Below are 7,868 nucleotides of genomic sequence, written 5' to 3'. Positions count from 1 at the left end.
TTAGGTTTTGTTTTAATTTTTTAATTATTTTTATTATTTAATAAGGGTAATTTGGTAAAAAAATAAAATTGAAGTAGAAAATGACGATTTTATAACGTTGAGGATGATTTTAATAAAAAAAAGGTTGGGGACGATTTTGATTTTGACCCTAGACCTTGGGGACGAAAAAAGTACTTATCCCTTTCCAATATTACCACCGGATACAATAATGCCACAGACACTTTAATTGGGTGAACCTTTTCAGATTGTGACTCAGCTTTGCTAGAGTCCCTAGATAGAGGTATCCAAAGTTCTTAAGCACACTCTTTTTGCTTTGGACGACGACTTTAACCGCTCAGTCTCAAGCTTTTCACTTGAACCTTCATGCCACAAGCACATGGTTAGGGACATCTTGTTTTAGCCGCTTAGGCCAGGATTTTATTCCTTTGGACCCTCCTATCCATTGATGCTCAAAGCCTTGGGTCCTTTTATCCTTACCTTTTGGTTTAAAGGGTTACTGGCTTTTTCAATCTGCCATCTTTTTCCTGCATTTTTAGGCAATAATGGATTTTTTTGCTTTTTATATTTTTTTTTCTTTTTCGCCATTTTTTCATTCTTGCATGCATATATATATTTTTTTCTTTTGCAACATACTTTTTCTTTTTCTTTTTGCTGATTTTTCTTGCTTCAAGAATCAATTTTTAGATTTTTCAGATTATCAATAATATTTTTCCTTTTTCCTTATTCTTTCAAGAGACAATATTCTAAAATTTCAACTTCAAATATGCACTGTTTAATCATACATTCAGAAAGTAAAAGCAAATGACACCACATCAAACTAATTAAACTAATCTTATTTTAAACTTGAAATTCATGTATCTCTCAGTTCTTTTCAAATAATTTTTTTTATTTAAGCAAGGTGAGAGATATATGGAATATTTTACATCTTTAAGACATCAAATACAAATGACCATGCAACTTAGAACAAGAGAACAAATAAACAGATAGAAAACAGAAAAATAATAGGAAACGAGTAAAAGAGAACAAATCCACCCGAATGATGGTGGCCAGTGCTCCTCCTTGAGGATCCCATGTAGTGCTTGATCTCTTCTATATCACTCCTTTGTCTTTATTGAGGCGGCTGCACAGGCTCATGTGCATGCGCTCTAGTTTGCTCCATCATCTTCTTTAAATACTTAAGAGTGGTAAAAGTCACCAAGCAGAGCTTTTGCAACACCAAACTTAAGAGTTTTGTTTGCCCTTGAGCAAATATGATCAATGGGGAGGAAGAAGGTGGAGTAGGTGGAGCTTCTGTGGGACCTCTTGGTCATGAGAGGCTAGGGAATTCCATATTCCCTGCTTCTCTATATTGGCGTTTGAACGCCCAGGGGCTGCTCCCTGGCTGGCGTTCAACTTTAACACTCTTTTCGAAGTGTTCTGTTTTCACTGCTGTGAATTCTGTCTTTGAACTGATACACATGATCATGACTTTAAGACGGAAATAAAAACAAAAATGAAAATAAAATAAAATAAGGTTTAGTAAAAGTTGGGTTGCCTCCCAACAAGCGCTCTTTTAAAGTCACTAGCTTGACCTTCAGCTCCTTAAGGAGGTGAGTAAGGGCTCAGATTTTTGCCCCTTACAGTGAATTTTCTGCCTATCCTCTCATGAATGAGCTCTACATGCTCTAAAGATAGGACACGGTTCACTGTATGTGGTAGGACTGGATTCTTAGTGAAGACAACTCTCATGTCAGGTGAGAGGCCTTCAGTTGGTACTTTCTTGTCCTTCCAGCCTTTAGGTACTTTCTTTTTAGTACCTTTGTGCTTAGAGCTTGTTGAGGGCTACCCAACACCAAATTTAGAATTGATGTCTCGGGGATCTGTAAAGCTCTGCATAGAAAGAGAGGGTTGGCACACTAGGTGTTGCACAGTTGTCCCTTTCTTATTGGAGGGAGAATTAGGATTGGACATCTTAAATAAGATATAGTCCTCTCCTAATTGGAAAACCATTTCTCCCTTAGCTACATTAATCAAAGCTTTTGCAGTAGCTAAGAAGGGTCTTCCAAGGATGACACAGTCATCTTCATCTTCTCCAATGTCCAAGACAATGAAGTTTGCAGGAATGTAGTGGTTTTCAACATTAACTAAGACATCCTCTACTAAGCCGTATGGCTTCTTCATGGTCTTGTCTGCCATCTCTAAAGAGACGTGTGCAGCTTGTACCTCAAGGATTCCCAACTTCTCCATTACAGAGAGTGGCATGAGGTTGATGCTTGACCCTAGGTCACACAGAGCCTTTTCAAAGGTCATAGTGCCTATGGTGCAAGGAATCAGAAAGCGTCCACGGTCTGGAAGCTTCTGAGGTAGCTCTTGCTGAACCAAAGCATGGAGTTCTTTGGTGAGCAGTGGAGGTTCTTCCTCCAGAGGCTTTGTACCAAAAAACTTGGTATTTAGCTTCATTAGAGCTCTTAGGAAACGAGCAACTTGCTCTTCCCTAGTGTCTTCATCCTCACTTGAGGATGAGTAGTCATCAGAACTTATGCACTGCAGAAGTGCATTCAAAGGAACCTCAATTGTCTTTATGGTTTTCTTTGGTTCTGGGCTAGAGGGTTCTTGAGTGGGATTTAGGCACTCAAAGGGTGTGCTTGGGATGGCATTCAACGCCAGCTCTGTCAGCTTAGTGGGAGTTGAACGCCCTTGCCGTCCACCCTGACTAGCATTAAACGCCAGTCCCTCTAGCATTCTGGGCATTGAACGCCCAGCAGGGAGGTCCTTGCTGGCGTTCACGCCAGCTTCCCTGGGCTGGTGGGCGTTGAACGCCCAGTGAAGGCTTCTTCACTGGCGTTCAATGCCTTCCCATTCTCCTCCGATTCGGCCTCAACCTCGATGGTTATGGCCTTACACTCTTCTCTAGGATTAACCTCAGTATTACTAGGAAGAGTGTCTGGAGGGATCTCAGGGATCCTCTTGCTCAGTTGACCAACTTGTACTTCCAAGTTTCTAATGGAGGACCTTGTTTCATTAATGAAACTGTGGGTGGTCTTAGTGAGGCTGGAGAATAGAGTGGCTAAGTTAGAAAGACTTTGCTTAGAGGTCTCCATATTCCCTTGAGGAGATGGGAATGGTGGTCTGTTATGGAACCTATTCTGGTTTCTACCACCTTGGTTGTTATTGAAACCTTGCTAAGGTTTTTGTTGATCCATCCATGAGAGGTTAGGATGATTCCTCTATGAAGAATTGTAAGTGTTTCCATAGGGTTCTCCCAGGTAATCCACCTCCTCCATGGTGGGTTGATTAGGATCATAAGCTTCTTCTTCAAGAGAAGCTTCCTGATTACTGCCAGTTGCAGTTTGAATCCCAGTGAGATGTTGAGAAATCATGTTGACCTGTTGGGTCAGAAACTTATTCTGAGCCAGGATGGCACTCAGAGTCTCAACTTCATGAACTCCTTTCTTCTGAGAGGTTCCATGATTTACAGGATTCCTCTTAGAGGTGTACATGACTTGGTTGTTTGCAACCATCTCAATGAGCTCTCTTGCTTCTGCAGGCGTTTTCTTTAAGTGAAGAGATCCACCTGCAGAGCTATCCAAGAAAATCTTGGATATCTCAGACAATCCATCATAGAACATGCCTATGAGGGACCATTCTAAGAGCATGTCAGGAGGACTTCTCCTGATCAGCTGCTTGTATCTTTTCCAAGCTTCATAGAGGGATTCACCTTCTCTTTGTCTGAAGGTTTGAACTTCCACTCTAATCTTGCTCATCCTTTGAGGAGGAAAAAACTTAGCAAGAAAAGCATTAACTAGCTTTTCCCAAGAGTCAAGACTCTCTCTAGGCTGGGCATCCAACCAGAACTTAGCTCTGTCTCTTAAAGCAAAGGGGAAAAGCATCAGTTTATAGACTTCAGGATCAACTCCATTAGTCTTTACAGTATCACAGATCTGTAAGAATTCCGCTAAGAACTGATGTGGATCTTCTAGTGGAAGTCCATAGAATTTACAGTTCTGCTGCAGAAGAGAGACTAATTGAGGCTTAAACTCAAAATTGTTAGCTCCAATGGCAGGTACAGCAATGCTTCTACCATAAAAGTCAGAGGTAGGCATGGTAAAGTCACCAAGGACCTTTCTAGGCTCCTCTTGTGGTTTGGCCATGTCCCCTGTTTCTTGTTCAAAACTTTCTGAAATGTCTCTTCCAGAGTGTTGTGCTTTAGCTAGTTATAAACGCCTCCTTAAAGTCTTCTCAGGTTCAGGATCAGGAGTCAAGAGGGGTTCTTTATCCCTGTTCCTGGTTATAAACAAGAAGAAAAGCAAAGGAAGAAGAGAGACTACGCCAATAGACAAGAAGCTCTTCCTTGAAGTCAAAAGTAGAGAAAGAAGAAGAAGACAAAAAATAAAAATAAAAATAAATAAAAGAAGTAGAAGAAAAATAATACCTTGAAAATAGTAGATAAGAGTAAATAAAAGAAGATAGAATAAAAAGATGGAAAAGAAATCACAAGAAAGCTTTTTATACCACTTGGACAAAAGAGCTTCCTAGAGAAATGTGAAGAAGAAAGGAAAGAAGATAAAGAATTGTAGGCAAAGAGTCGAAGGAAGTAGAGTTGAATAAATAGAGATGAGAAGAGAAGAGGTATAAATAGAGAAAGTAAATAAGAATTAAAATATTTTTATTTTTATTTAATTAATTAATTTTCAAAAATTAAGTTATTAGTTTAAAAAAAATTTAAAATTTAAATGTTAAATTTTTGAAAATAGAAGAGAGATGAGAGAGAGGAATTTTTGAAAATTGAAAGTGATGAGAGTTAGTTAGGTGATTTTGAAAAGGAAGAGAGAGAGAAGAAGATATTATTTTCGAAAATTAAGGAAGAGAAGAGTTAGTTATGAGGTTTTGAAAAAGAAGAAAGAGAAGAATGAGATGTGATTTTCGAAAATTGCGAGAGGAAAAAATTAGTTAGGTGGTTTTGAAAAAGATGAGAGAGAAGAAGAGAGATGATTTTTGAAAATTAAGGAAGAGAAGAGTTAGTTAGGAGGTTTTGTAAAAGATGAGAGAGAAGATAAGATACTAATTAAGAAAAGATAAAAACAAAAAATGAAAATAAAAGATAAGATAAGAAAAGATTTGAATTTTAAAAATAAAATAAGATAAGAAAAGATTTAAATTTAAAATAAGATAAGAAGTAAGATAAGAAAAGATTTTGAAATTAGAAAAAGATACGATTTTGAAATTTGATTTTGAAAAAGATATGATTTTAAAATTTGAAATTTGAAAAAGATAAGATAAGATTTTCGAATTTTGAAAACGATATGATATGATTTTGAAAAAGATAAAATTTTTAATTTTGAAAATTTTAATTTTTGAAAACTTGACAACTAAGATATGATAAGATAAAAATTTTAAAATTGAAATCTGAATTTTATTTTGAATTTTCGAAAATTATGTTAGAAATTAGTTAGAAAAGATATTTTTTTTTTATTTTTGAATTTTATGATGAACGAGACAAACACAAAAAAGATACAAGACTTAAAATTTTTAGATCTAGCACCCCTTGATTTTCGAAAATTTGGAGGAAAACACCAAGGGACACCAAACTTAAAAATTTTAAGATCAAGACACATACAAGACTCAAGAACACTTTGAATACTAACAAGAACACGAAGAACAAAACTTCAAAGAGTCAAAGAACTCAAGAACAAAAAAAGAACACTAAACTTAAAATTTTTAGAAAACTAAAAGTAAATTTTCGAAAAATAGAAAGAAAAATAAAAAGAAAACACCAAACTTAAAGACTTGACACAAGATTAAACAAAAAAATATTTTTGAAAAATATTTTTGAAAGAAAGACTCAAAGAACACGAAATTACCAAGAACATAGACATATTCAAAGAACAAAGATTAAATAAAGAAAATAAAAATATTTTTGAAAAGCTTTTTACGATTTTCGAAAATTTGAAGAAGAAGAAGAAAATAAAAATTAAAGACTCAATTAAAATAATGTAAAATAAAACTTACCTGATCTAAGGAGCAAAATAATCTGACAGTTTGTCCAAACTCAACAATCCCCGGCAACGGCGCCAAAGACTTGGTGCGCGTGTACACAAAACCCAGACTATTTCGTACAGCAGCAGTACCAGCAAGTGCACTGGGTCGTCCAAGTAATACCTGAGCGAGTCAGGGTCGATCCCACGATGATTGTGGCTTGAAGCAAGGTATGGTTGTCTTACAGGTCTTAGTCAGGTGGAATCAGAAGAAGTTAACTAATAGGAATTATATGCTGGGAATAGAGTTGAGAGTCAGAGTTGCTTTGTCTTTCTGAAGTAACTCTGGTACTACTGTCTTTCTTGCTTGTGAATGATCTTCTTCTATGGCAGGCTGTAAGTGATCAAAGCCATTGCATGTGGTCATTGATCTCATCTGCTACAGAATGAACACGCCCGTGGCCATTGGCCGTGGTTACTCAATCTGACGAAAGGTGAAGCGCATAGCAGTCCATTCTCGTGGCGATCCTACTCAAAACGCCACAGACAAGGTCGAATCTTCCGGATCAGAGAACGCTACTTCTTTGGATTCTAGACTATACCACAGAGACCCTAATCTCCCCAGAGATCGACTGAACTGGTGTCTCGAGAAGTCCCCAACGAAATCATGAATTAACCGTCTGAGAGATGTATAAACATAGCTGTTGGCTCGTGCTTTTCTTCCAAGTACTCACATGAACCCAAGTAGACACGGGTGTTTGTCAGGCACGTTTGTCTTAATGTGATGAACAGAGCTAATTTGTCAGATTATCCTACTCACCACGATGAAGATCGGAATATACATCTTAGAGATAGATCAAACATGGATCGAAGAAGAAACAATAGTACTTTTATTAATTCATGGGACTCAGCAGGGCTCCTCCCCTCAACCTAGTAGGTTTAGAAACTCATACTGAAAGTAAAAACACAAAGTTAAAACGAAAATAGGGCTGAATGGTGTCTGATGTAAAAATCATGTAAAGTACACTTTAAATACTAAACAGATGACTAGTAAGGGTAAAACAGTCTATTTAGTGCTAAAATCTACTTCTGGGGCCCACTTGGTGAGTGTTTGGGCTAAGTTTTGATGAGATCCACGTTTTATGGGGTCTCTTGGGCATGGAACGCCAGCTAGGGGTTCCTCTTTGGGCCTTTGGATGCTTGGCTCTGCTCTTTGAGTGCTGGACACCTGGAAGGGGGCAGGAGGATGGCGTTGAACGCTAGTTTTGGGCCTTCTAATCCGAAGCAAAGTATAGACTATTATATATTGATGGAAAGCTCTGAAAGTCAGCTTTCCATAGCCATTGAGAGCACTCCATTTGGACTTCTGTAGCTTCAAAAAGGCTCTTTCAAATGCAGGCAGGTCAGATCCAAACAGCATCTGCAGTGCTTTCTCTGTCTCTGAATCAGACTTCTGCTCCAATTTCAGCCAGAAAATACCTGAAATTGCCCTCTTCCGAATGCAGGCAGGTCAGATTTGGACAGCATCTGCAGTGCTTTCTCTGTCTCTGAATCAGACTTCTGCTCCAATTTCAGCCAGAAAATACCTGAAATTGCCCAAAAATACAAAAACTCATAGTAGAATCCAAAAATGTGAATTTAACACTAAAACCTATAAAAACTCAGTAAAAACTAAACAAAAACTACTAAAAACTATAAGAAAACAATGTCAAAAAGCGTATAAAATATCCGCTCATCAACCATCAAAGAAAAAGAAGAAAAAATATCCTTTCAATGGTGACAAATGCTACCATAGAATTGAGATAGTATCATTAAAATCGTGAAAAGTGAAAAATTTAGAGAGATGATTTTTTTTATGTCCTTTGTATAAAGTTATTAGAAGTCTTTCTTAATATTCATGTCTTGTTCTGTTCA

General features: G+C 37.3%; 1 pseudogene; it reads left to right on the top strand.

The window, feature by feature from the left end:
* Positions 1-16, top strand: part of LOC107627348 — a 5,148-nt pseudogene extending 5,132 nt beyond the window's left edge.

Source organism: Arachis ipaensis, chromosome B02, assembly GCF_000816755.2.
Source record: "Arachis ipaensis cultivar K30076 chromosome B02, Araip1.1, whole genome shotgun sequence".
NCBI classification, from domain to species: domain Eukaryota; kingdom Viridiplantae; phylum Streptophyta; class Magnoliopsida; order Fabales; family Fabaceae; genus Arachis; species Arachis ipaensis.
Note: the sequence above shows the minus strand (reverse complement) of the source record. Positions and strands in the feature narration are given on the sequence as shown.